Below are 11,383 nucleotides of genomic sequence, written 5' to 3' on the forward strand. Positions count from 1 at the left end.
CGTGATCCGAGTCTTTGCAGGTGCTGAGCGCTGTCCAGGAACCTCCAGCTAGGTCCCTGTTGCCAGGCTGTGCACATCTCTGCTCTGCCCTTCACCTATTTCTGTCTGCCTGGCTCTCCCTAATCTGCCTGCCCCTTTTGGTTGGACCATCTGAGCTCCGGGCTTTGGCTGGTCCTCATGCATTCATTGCATCCAGACAGGCATGGCTAGGATGGGTTCTGGGGACAGTAAACTCCTTCTGCCCTCTGCCAATTTGCCTCCTTTTCTTCAAGAACCACAGTGTCTCTCCAGCACCTTCCATGACACGTGCGGTGCGGCGAGAGGCAATGACCGTCCCAAGGTCACTTGGAGGTTCTGCAGGTTTATTCAGAAATGTTAGTGTAGCATTCTGAGGTTCTCAGATGGTACTCAGGGGGCAAATATTGTTAGAGCAGTGCAGAACGACTTTCCCTTCTGGTTTTGGAGGAATCGGAAGGGAAAAACTTGGAATTCTATATGCTCCAGCTTGTGGCCTCGTCTTGACAAAAGCCCTTTGAGGATTGAAATAACTGCAGCTCCCCGCTAGCACTAGCAGCACTTTCTCTTTGTCTGGAAACTGCTGTGCTGGTGTTTGCAGAAGGGGATCCTCCCTGCTAACTGTGTACTCTTTCAGCCCTGCAGAAGGCCGACTTCCTAGGAAACAGGACTGCTCATTCCACCGGGCCTCCCTGTTGTGTATCTTGTCTTCAAATGAATCATTGCTTCTCGTGACTTATTGACAGGCCTGATTTGGCCCTGCAGAGAACCCAAAAGCTGCGGGTGGCAGACCCCTCGGAGGACAGGAACCTGGACTTAGTCTTTGGATTCCTGAGGTTAAGCCTAGGACCCTCCAGTTACAACCTGGGGGAAGTTGCTTTACCTCTGAGAGTCTGTTTCTTGATCTGTAAAGTAGGAATAACCATTTCCACCTTACTGGGGGGCATCGTGAGACGATATTTTTTTAAACACTGGTCTAAATGTGGAAGACCAGAAAGAGTTGAGCATTTGAGGCTATCAGCAAGGCTGCTGACATGGAGTTATTTGGCCCCATAGTGACAGCGTGCACCTAATGCCTTCCTTCTGCCAGGCCAGCTTCTTAGTCTTCCTCCTACAGCTTCTCTTTTGGTTCCTGGACTGTGCTGGGGGGCCTGGGTGGTGGTCCTGCTCTCATCAGGCATCCCTGCTATCTGCCCAGGTGTGTGCTTTAGGACCAACGCACCCTGCCCAAGTACTCTTCACTTTGTCTATTGGCAGCTCATGCTATTTCTTTTTGTTTACATTTTACATGTTATCAAAGTAATACCTATAGATAGTTGACAACTTTAAATACAAGTCTTAATGGCAGAGACTCCCTGGTTCCATAGCTGGCTATGGCACTCCAGAATATAGATGGTATTTTCCAGCCTCCTTTGCACCTAGGAGTAACCATGGGACTAGGTTCTGGCCAGTGAGGACTTGGTTCTGGCCGGAAGTGTTATGTAGTAGCTTAGGGGGAAACTGCCTAAAAAGACAGAGGGTGTGAACCCTTTTTCATCTTTGTCCCTTCCATCTTCCATCCTGCTGACTGGAAGGTGGATTCGATGGCTGGAGCTGGAGCAGCCATATTGATCAAGAAGGACATCTTGGAAATGGAGGCCATGCATGGTGTAGCAGTGAGAAAAAGGAGATCTAGTCTTCTAGAACTTTGTGGAGCAGCCCTGAGATGCGAAGCTCCAGCCTTTTGTCTGAGATAGAAATACATTTCTGTTTTTTTGTTTTTTTTTTTTTGAGATGGAGTCTCACTCTTGTCACCCAGGCTGGAATGCAATGGCAGGATTTCGGCTCACTGCAACCTTCGCCTCGAGGTTCATGCGATTCTCCTGCCTCAGCCTCCCAAGTAGCTGGGATTACAGGCATCTGCCACCATACCCAGCTAATTTTTGTATTTTTAGTACAGACGGGGTTTCACCATGTTGGCCAGGCTGGTCTCGAACTCCTGACCTCAGGTGATCTGCCCATCTTGGCCTCCCAAAGTGCTGGCATTACAGGCGTGAGCCACTGCGCCTGGCCACATTTCTGTTTTAAGTAAGGGATTTTGCTTTGAGTTCCAGTTTCTTTTTGCTAAAACTGATTCTAGCAGAACCAAATTACACGTAGCTGTACAGTTTCCCACCACTGAATCCCACTCTCAGAGACAATCACTTGCTGCTCTGGAGCTGTTTCTTCTAGTATTTCCCTCCAGATGGCTGAACAACACAGCTCTGCTGCTGTGTCTTGTTTATGTGTTTATTTTATTTTAGATGTTATCTATTGACATCTTCCTACAAAATATTGGGATTCAGCTCTCTGTTCACCCCCAATCCTCTGCTACTGCCCCAAACACTGTCCTTCTGCTCATCCTCCCAGTGCAGATGACTGGCTGAATCCACATATAGTGCATTTGTCCCTTATTACACCCGTGTGAATATTGTTCACATCTGAGCTAAGTCCCTATGCAGGGAGCGTTTTAAGGATGACATTTTGTTTTTGAAAATAACTCTTTACTTTGCATGGAATTAATAATGTATCTTTTGGGATGTGTCTAGTTCTCTTTTCTTTCAGTACTTTGTGAAGGAACAAATTACATGTAGTAAAATGTACAAATCTTCAGTGCACAGCTTAATGACTTTTACACATGATCTCCTGTGACACCTCCCCCGAGGCCAAGATATAGAACATTCCTGTCATCCCTGAAGGTTCCCTTGTGTCCCTATCCAGTTAATACCTGCCTATGCTTTTCTCTGTGGATATAATCACTGTTTTGACTTCTATTCCTATAGATTAGTTTTCCTGTTTTTGAATCTCATATGAATAGACTCCTACTACATGTGTGCTTTTCTGCCTGGCTTCGTAATGTCTTGAGATCCACAAGTTGTGGTGTGAATCAGCCATTCATTCCTTTTAATTGCTGAGTAATATTCCTTGGATGGAAACACCACAGTCTGTTTATCTGTCCCTTATTTGATGGGCATTTGGCTGGTTCCAGTTTTTGGCTATAATATTCTTGTACCAGTATCTTTGTGGACATAGGCACTCACTTTTCTGGATATTCCCAAGACTGGGATTGCTGGGCCATTGATGGGTCTATGTTTAACACTATAAGAGACTGCCAACTGGGTGCGGTGCCTCACGCCTGTAATCCCAGCACTTTGGGAGGCTGAGGCAGGTAGATCACTTGAAGTTAGGAGTTCAAGACCAGCCTGGCCAACGTGGTGAAACCCTGTCTCTACCAAAAATACAAAAAAACTAGCCAGGCATGGTGGCACACACCTGTAATCCCAGCTGCTCAGGAGGCTGAGGCAGGAAAATTGCTTGAACTTGGGAGGTGGAGGTTGCAGTAAGTCAAGATTGCACCACTACACTCTGGCCTGGGCAACAGAGCAAGACTCTGTCTCAAATAAATAAATAAATAAATAACAATAAAATAAAATAAAAAGAACTGCCAAAGAGTTTTCCAAAGTTGTTGTACCATTCATGCCCCCGCCAGGAGCAAATGAGAGTTCCAGTTGCTTCGCTGACTTGTAACACTTGGGCTTGTCTGTTGTTCTTAATTTTATCTACTCTGCTGGGTGGACAGTGATTGCCATTGTGGTCTTAATTTCCATTTTCCTGGTGACTAATGATATCGAGGCCCCCTTCATGTGCTTATGGGCTGCTTGAACATCTTCATTTGTGAAATGCCTGTTCAAGTCTTTTGCTCATTTTTGGCTTTGCTATCTGTACCAAATTTAATCATAACTGACTTATCCCCAAGCCATCTGAGAGAACCATGCAATGATCACCTGCAGCCCCTCCTGTCCCCACCTCCTGGTGGGGCTGGCTGCTGTCTCCACCACTGCACAGCTGCAGGTTCTGGGACCCTGCCCTCTTTCCTGGGCTGGATCTCTGCTTCCTGAATCAGATTATGTCTTAGCCAGTGTACTTCATTTTTGGTGGAGCACAGTCCCAGGAGCTCCATGCAAAAGGATATTTGAGAAGGAAATGTTTTGAGACCTTCCATGCCTGAAATACATCTTGATAGTAGCCCACTTGATTGATGATCTGACTAGGTTTAGAATTATTTTCCCTTGGCAGGCTGAAACATCGAGCCTCTGGCTTTGGGCTTCCAAAGTTGCTGTTGAGAAGTCTGATGCCATACTGATTCTTGATCCTTCTTATGTGACTTTTTCCCTGCTCCGGGAACCTTTTGGGATTTTCCTCTTTACCAGTAGGAGTTTCAAAATTGCACAAGAATGTGTCTTGTTGGGAAACTTTTCATTGACTGCCTTGGGTTCTCTGCAGGCCTTTTACATCTGGAATCTCTTACCATTCAGTTCTGTACTATTTCTTAGATAATTTTCTCTCTACCATTTTCTCTGTTCCTTCATTCTAATGTTCCTACTACTTGGGTATTAAATCTCCTAGACTGATCCTCTGACTTTCTTATCTTTTTCCTTCCATGGCCCATCTCTTTCTGAGAGATTTTCTCAAATTTATCTTCCAACTGGTTTATTGTATTTTTTATTTTTTCTCTCTTATTCTAATTTTCAGGAACTCTTGTTTGGTTTCCTGAATATTCTTCTTCATATCCCCCTAAGAAATGGGATGACCATGAATAGCTTAGATGCACCTGTGAATGTGGGCAGGAGGCCTGCGAGGGCCAGGCTGGTGAAGCCCTTGAGTGAAGTGGACAGGGTAGGAGACAATAGGGAGTGGTGGGGACTGTGTTGAACTGGAATGTGGGCTCAGTATTGGCAGATGTTTTCATTCTTGAAAAGATGCTGCAAATTTGGATTTTTGTGGCTTGCACTTGCTTGCAACGAATCTGGTGTTTAAAAAATCAACATGTAAGTCAAACAAAACACACTTACAGGCACTATTTGGCCTATGAGCCACCATTTTGTCCCCCTCCAACCCACCCCAGGTATGGACCCTACAGTGTGCAAATGAGTGTTCCATTCCTTCTGTTTTTTCTTTCTTACAACAACTCTGTGAAGCCTCTTGCCAGAGATCTTGTCACGTGTAGAACCTGTCTCAGGAACTAAGCATAGTGTTCTGTTTAAAGGTTTTGTTTTTGTTTTTGTTTTTTTTCCCAAAAAAGCGTTGACCTCAGGTAGCCATGGTGTGTGCTGCTCATATCTCCCTGCTGTGAAGAATGAGATTTGCTCACAGCTTCCAGCTGCCCCACTGTCAGGGCCCCTGACGGTGTCCCTGCTGAGCCACACTCTTCCCAGGCTGCTCCCAGCAGTGACTGAGCACCTAGAGGTGCTGGAGCAGGGCCTCCATCTGTCCAGCACAGGCCTCACGTTTCACTCTGGGGCTCCCCATCATCCTGGCAGGGACTTTTGGGGCTGAACTGCAGTCCTGCCCAGCTCTCCTTCTGTCCCTCTGTCCCTCCAAAAGTGTCAGAAAGCACCATGGGCTGAGGCTCTGCCTACCCACGCCTGTTCTTCGCATCATCCTTCACGGCGTTTCCCCTGCATTTAATTCTGCCTCTGCTTCCTAGAGGACCCTAACGGGCGCAGCTTTTGGGGCTCCAGGCTTGGAAATATAAGTATGGAGCTGGCTTCCCTCTTGGCCTAACATGTTTGCTTAGACAAGTGGTGGTTGGAAAAGGAATCTCAGGACATTCAAGGTTGGCAGGGAGGGGCCTCAGAGGGCAGCCGGCCCCATTCCTTCTGCACAGCTGCAGCCATTAGGAGGCCGAGGACGTCCCCACCAGGTGCTGGTGACCATCTGGAGGGGTTACAGGAATGGCTTCCCTCCTTGGAGGCGCTGGGATGACCCAGGGGTTGGAGGGCCAGGAACTCTCTGCTGGTTTGCTATTTTCTGTTGGAATGTGGGGAATACAGCTAGGCTGCTTTCTCCTGAGGGCTGTGAGGAGCCTCCTACCCTGGCCCTGCTTTGAGACACTTGGGGCAGGGAAGTTTGATCAACTGATCCCCTTCCTGGGGTCCTCCGCCGCTTTGGTCATTGTGCTCCCAGCCATGCTGGCTCCCTAGAAATGTGAGTTTCCATGGCGTTGCATGCTAGGGAAGAGGTAGGAACCCAGTATGAAGGCATGAAGCTGATGTTTGCTGAATGACCCTGGAGAAGGGAGGTCTGAGCGGTGGAGGCAGTGGCTTCTCTTTCTTCTCATATCTCATTATTGTGCTCACTCTCCATTGAATATTTCAAAATGACACTTTTGCAATCAGGGTCACCTGACCTTGGCTGTTGAAAGGGATGGGGCTGTGGCAGCTTCTGGGGAGGGAGGCTCCTTCTATCTCCCTCTCCTCACTGCCCCCCTGACAGTTCCCATGCACCCGATGGAGCAATGGGACCCCCCTTTCTGTCCTTGCCTTACTAGGTGAACGTGAGCCCAGTGCAGCCTAACTCATTTGCTGCAGACCTCGCCTGCATTTTCCAAGTTGGAAGAGAGGAGAAGGGTCTCTGCTGCCAGGTGGCTTTCAGTGTTTCTCCTGCAGAGGTGGGCACGAGCCCCAACAGAGACCTGGGAGGGGAAGGCTTCTGAGAACGGTGGGCCTGGCAAGCCCAGAGGACTGTCTTCATTTTCATGGTGTTATTCTTGGCTAAGAAACACAGGCGAGCTCTCTAGATTTTTGAAAATTTGCCCCACTTACTCTGAGAAGGCACTTGGACCCTGTCCTGGGGCTCCATTTCGTTCCTTTGTGCCTTTCATCGTTTCACTTTTTAAAAATACATTTCTCTTCATTTCAGCTGAGTCATTTTCCTCCTCCTCCTCCTCCTTCTCTTCTTGACACTCCCGGGAGCCAGAAGGAGCCCTGTCCCGAATCCTTGGCTCCTGCAGGCCAGATCTTTTCCAAATGTCAAACTCTTAGGAACCTTGGCACAGAGCAGAGTGGGCTCTGGCCCCAAATCTCTTTCCTCCCTTGTCTTTGTCAGGCTCTGCTTTCCTTTCTCAGTAAAGAGGTTTATTAATTAGCTTTTCTGTGAGTCCTTTGCCTTGAGGTTTTCAGAGGGAGCCCTGGCAGGAAGGGCCCTCTGCTCCTGGGCATGGGCCTTGGTGCTACCCGGTGGAGCTTGCCACATGGCACTCCTGGTGGAACTCAGCTCGGTGAGAGCATCATGGGGCTGCTCAGGAGCTGCTCAGGGTCCACTCACCTCGCTGGGGCAGGGGCTGGGACTCGTTCAGGGCTCCCACTTAGTTAGCCTCTAACCCCTCATGCCCACTTCAGGCACAGTCTCACCCTGCAGGGCTGGCCCCTCTGTTGGGTCCCTTAGAGACCTTGAGCCTGCCCCAGAAGAGACAGGACAGAGTAAAAAGCATGAGGCAGCTCATCCCATCCGTGATCTTGGCTTTAGGCCACTGTCTTCTGAAATGGCCGAGAGAAATAACCACCACCCTTTACGTGGCATGTCATAGTCTTCAAAGCATTTCCTAGGCTTTGTGACTTTTTATATAGCTTAAGTCATTTTATCTTCAACTGCCCCCCATCCCCCTGAGAAAAGCAGGATAGCTGTTGGTTTCCTTATTTTGTAGCTAAGGAAACAGGCTTAGAAAATTGAACCGATTCGCCAAGGTCTCAGGGCCAGTCCTGATTTTTTCAGTCATTAGTTATATTTCCTTCTTATCCCCAAAGAGATTTACCTGGTGCAAGATGAGTAGGTGGCTGGATTGGTACCCCTGTCTATGTCTCCTGACTTCAAAATTACAGGCTTCCCAGCGATTTTCAATTTTGACACCCTCTCACTGATTCTATGATGTGTTGATCCCTTGTACAAGGATGCAAGGATATATTTGCTTTAGAAGTTAAAATAAATTGAAACTCATCTGATTTGACATTTTGGCACCATTTTAGACAAGAGGTTTCTTTCGTTCATTCGTTCGTTCATTCATTCATTCACTCACATCGAGCAATGGCAGAGCTGCTGGGGATACAGGCAACTGTGTACCAAAAATGACATAACCTCTGTCCTCATGGAGTTTAGAACCTGTGGTTCTTATAGTACCAAGGGTGAAAAGAGCTTAGATTTGAAGAGTATGGTGTAAGATCCTCCAGCCTGTCTTGAGGGAAGCCAGTCACTATGGAAGAAGTGAGACTACCCCCGGACGGCCATGCTCTGACAGGCCTTGGGGGATGAGGCACCACAATGGGGGACTGTGGGAGAGGTGGGAGGGGAGAAGAGAGGAGGCCTGGAGCACTGAGGCACCATCTTGAGAAGGTCATCTTGGAAGTGGATCCTCCAGCCCCGGTTGCCCCAGCCACCACCATGTGAAGAGTCTAACCACCCTTTCCAAATTTCTGACCTGTAAAATTATGAGCAAAATAAAATAGTTGTTTTATACCTACTAAGCTTCAGGAATAGTTTTGTTAAACAGCAATAAACATCTGGGACAGAATTCTAGAGACTGATCATTCTTTCTGAACAAAGCCCTCTTTGGAGCCCTTGGCCCTTTGCAGAACGTTATTCATATCTCAGGGGACAAGCAGGTGGTCCCTGTCCTCTTTAGCATGCCACTGCTTTTTTACATGTGCATTCCCCCTTAGTTTTAAGAACCATAAAAATTCCTGGAATTTATCGAATGGGAAACGGAACCAGCTGATTCTCCTCATTACCTTGTGAACAATACCCTGCCTCTGAGAATTCCATGTAGGAGCTTTCCTTGTTTCTCCCAAGTTTTAGCTCAGGCGTGATGTTCAATGGTGGCAAGGTGGTTACAGATTCTAAGGTGCCATGAGATCTGGGTTCATCTTGGTGTGGAGTCCATTTCCTGCATAAGCCTAGGTTGGCTTTGTGACTTTTTTTTTTTCTGTACTCTTTGGGAAGTGACTTTTTTTGTTGTTCTTTTTGGGGAGTGATAAAAACTGAACTGCTTATGCAAGCAGCAACACGGGACTCCTAGCCCAAGGCTTCTATTGCTCTTTTCTTCTCTTCTCCACCCACAAAAAATGATTCACATAAAAACTGTTCTCTGGCCAGGGGTTGTCGCCTCCTCAGCAGGGGGCTTTCTTTTTTGTTGACTTTAGAACCAGTTTGGTTTTCTGTGTCCAGATTTTGGGGTGCATAGATCCAGCTTCCTTTGGAAACTCTGCTTAAATCCCAGCATATTTGGAAGCTCTCTGACTTCTTCCCCCCACAGCCTAATAATTCCAGCACAGTTGGATTGGAACAACCTTGGGGCTTAGAGGGAGGCAGCTGAATTTCTCGACTCATTTGGGTGCATTTAACCCATGTGTTCACACTTGGAGTGCAAGAAGACAAGGTGGAGGGGTGCATTTGCATGCTGACTCTAGAGCTCACTAGCCTTGTGACTGGCTCCAGGCATATTAAATGTCATGAAGCCTCAGTTTCTTTATCTTTAAAATGGGTTTCAGAAATAATATCCCTAAAGCACCAGGCAAAGCACGGAGCACATCATGGGTCCCCAGGAATCTGCAGCTGTCCTGATGAGGGTGATGATGTTGGTGAAGGGTTTGGAGGAGGCTGGCTTCTCAGAAAGGTGATGGGGTGAGTTTAGTGAGGAAAGCTCCAGCTGCATGTTTCAAGAAAACCAGACGCTCCCCAAATGCTTTCCCAGTGGTGCATGAGAAGAACCTTATAAAAAATTATCCACATGCAAAGAAAAATGAGGAGGCTCCACGATTCTCCTGCTTTCCTTATCGGAACCAAAATTTGAGTCTTTGCAGAGAGTAAAGGTGAGAGCATTAACTTTCCTTTCCATTTTGAAGCAGAACTCCTTGGAGGCCTGGAACTATAAATGTAAGAGTATAATTATTCTTTCCCCAAGCCTCGTGTAAAGTAGGCATAACACTGATTGGTTTAACTTAAAAATGAATTTAAAGTGGAGATTCTAGGCCTGAAGTAGGGGAAGGTGTGTGGGCTTAGGAGTCCTGATCTGAGTTTGAGTTCAGACCCCACCCCACTCACTAGCCACACAGTTTGGGACAAGTCTGTACCTCAGTTTCTTCACCTGTAGAATGAGGATAATACCTATTATTTGTGGGATGTAATGAGGATGAAAGAATGCATGCAAAATGCCTACTGTGGTGCCTGGAACATAGTAGGTACACCAACAGTGGCACAGGTCACGTAAACCAGGGGCTCCAGCTCTGTTCCGCTGTCGTGAGCAAGAGCTGGGGAGGAGGCAGTGGGCTTCCCTCTATGTGCCAGGCCACTCAGCTGTTAAGCTGGTGGTGTCTGCTGCAGGCTCAGTCTGAGAGAAGGGGTGGCCAAGCCACAGGGGAGACTCACAGGGGAGACTCAAAGGTGAGACCAGAGTGAGCCTTAAGGACCTTCCTAATGGGGTGTGGGGGTGGCACTTCCAGGCCAACTGCATGAAATTTATTCTCCTCCTTGTCTGGGTGACTCAGGCAGGGGCTTGGACAGGGTCCCTCTGACGGAGAAGCCTAGGGTAGTCCTCTTCATCTGACTTCCCTCCCTGTAGGCTGAACATCCACAGAAGCATAGGATTCTCTTGACGTAAAAGCCCACTTGCTCACAGCTGTCCCCCTGTGCACCGGACATCAATGACCCTCTCAGACAATGACGCTACTCAAGTGGAAGCCATTTATTTAAAACTTTTATTAATGCTTGAAGAAAAATAATGCAATGTGACAATGTACAGGTCCTGTTGCCTAAATCCGTAGTAGAAACAGATATTATCACTTAGCAAGCTCACGTGGTGCCAATTCTGAGATCAGTCGGGGTTGTTCCTCCTTAGGAAGTGGCCACTGGAAGCATTGTTTTTCCATGCTATTTCCGTGAAGCCTTTTGCTTGGTTCGAGTTTAAATTTCTCCCTTTGTGTGAGTATGACTATAGTTCTGGCCTGGTGTTTTCTATTTATTTAGTTTTAGATGTCAGCAATTTACTATACTTGGTCCTCTCACTTCAGAATAACAGGGCTATTTATTGATACAAAGGAGAGGTGTTCAGATCATCTTGTTAAGATGCAGAGCTCAAAATAAACACTAAATCTTTATTTGGAGATCCACATCCTTCCTCAAAGGAAGGCTCATGAGTAAATTTGTATGCAGTATAAAGCCCAAGTAGAGGGTGTATTTTTAATGACTACTTTGCTTACATTTTAGATTGTGCAAATGTCTCAATCAATGCTTGCAGGAATTTGGACCTTCCTCAGTTTTAAGCAGAAGACCCTGAGCAATAAATACTGTTGTATGCTTCCAATAACATGAGGGACGGGATAGAAATGCTATCTACCTGACTTCTGAGAAGAAAACAAAGCAGTGGCATGAAAAATATACAACAGAGATCAGTAAATGGGTTCAAATGAACATAGTAAACCATTTTATGCCTTAGGGGGAAAACACAGAGATAATAAATACAAATGACAAATATTTACAATAGAAGCAACGAATGGGACATCAGTAGGCGAACACATAA

The sequence above is a fragment of the Pan paniscus genome, chromosome 4, assembly GCF_029289425.2.
Source record: "Pan paniscus chromosome 4, NHGRI_mPanPan1-v2.0_pri, whole genome shotgun sequence".
In the NCBI taxonomy this organism is placed as follows: Eukaryota; Metazoa; Chordata; class Mammalia; order Primates; family Hominidae; genus Pan; species Pan paniscus.